Source organism: Pterocles gutturalis, unplaced genomic scaffold (genome assembly GCF_000699245.1).
Source record: "Pterocles gutturalis isolate BGI_N339 unplaced genomic scaffold, ASM69924v1 scaffold23103, whole genome shotgun sequence".
Taxonomy (NCBI): domain Eukaryota; kingdom Metazoa; phylum Chordata; class Aves; order Pterocliformes; family Pteroclidae; genus Pterocles; species Pterocles gutturalis.
Window position 1 is genome coordinate 40,776 of NW_010126223.1, and position 1,411 is coordinate 42,186.

Consider the following 1,411-nt stretch of genomic DNA (forward strand, 5'->3'; position numbering starts at 1 on the left):
TGAGCAGGTTTATTACCCATAGCCAGGTTTAGAACTCCTGGAGGTTCCAGGCACATGGCTGGGGAGGGATTCACCTGGCTACAGCTTCAAACCCCAAAGCTATCATCCACTGAGATGGCTACACCTGCTCTCCTTAACCACACACAGTCAGGCTGATAAAAGCTGTTCTTTCATTGCAGGATGCACACTGTTGTTGCTGTGGGTGAGATAAGAGCTTGTGTGGCAGTGAGACATGGCGAGAAGGGTGAGTTTACCAGCACCCTGCTGCTGGTTGTGGCCTCAGCACAGACAGACCTTTGCTGCTCGCTGCCTGCTAGACTGAAGCAGGGCTTGTGGAGTCTTCCTTGGCCATGCCACAGCAACCTCGGCTGTCATTTTGTGTCTTGCATCTCAGAGAAGAGGTGTTCCTAGCTGAACTTCTCCCTGAAGGTTTTTTTTTATATACTATGAAGCAAAATCCCAATTGCCTTTGTAGTAAACAAAACCACATACGTTTTATAACTGTGTACTGGCCATGCATAATGATGTCCTAAATGGCAATTTTCTGTTTAGATCATATCCAAGACAGATGGGCACCTTTATCGCAAGTAATAAAGCCCCTGGGATGAGATAAACACAGTTTAATAGCTGAAGCAAAACTGTGTGTGCAAGCACATGCAAAATAACAAATTCATTCACTACTTCCCACTGGCAGGCAGGTGTCCAGCCTCTTTCTGGGAAACAGGACCCCAGCGTGCATAGCAGTCACTTGGGAAGACAAATGCCATAACCAGGAACATCCCTTCTTCCTCCTCCTTTCTCCCCAGCTTTTATTGTTGAGCACAGCATCGTGTGGTATGGGACATCCCTTTGGTCAATGTCTCACCTGTCCTGGTTGCAGCACCTCCCAATTTCTTGCACACCCACAACCTACTCACTGGGTGGGCAGAGTGGGAAAAAGAGAAAACCTGGACACTGCTCGAAACCTGCAAGCACTGCTCGAAAATAGCCAAAACACTGGGGTGCTATCAACATTGTTTTATTAATAAAATCCAAAACACAGCACCATATGGGCTGCTAGGAAGAAAATTAACTCCAACCCAGCCAGAGCTAGTACAAAAGGAATGAGAAAAACTTACCATGCTCTGAGGGAGGGGTCACCTTTCTGTTCTGAGGCTTTGTACAGCATCTCGTGTAGCGAGATCCTGATTTCTATGTTGGGCTGTTACAAATAAACAGGAAATTATTACATTAACGCAGATCAGATTCTCACTGACGTTGATCTCAGAAATCCTCTTTGCTTCAATTGCTGTTGTAAAAGAGATTAAGAGGAGGATCTGGAGATGTTTCACTATCCGTTATAGACATGAAATCAAGTTTCTGGATCAGACGGAAGCAGAGCAGGGTGAGAATTGGCAGCAGCCTAGTGTTA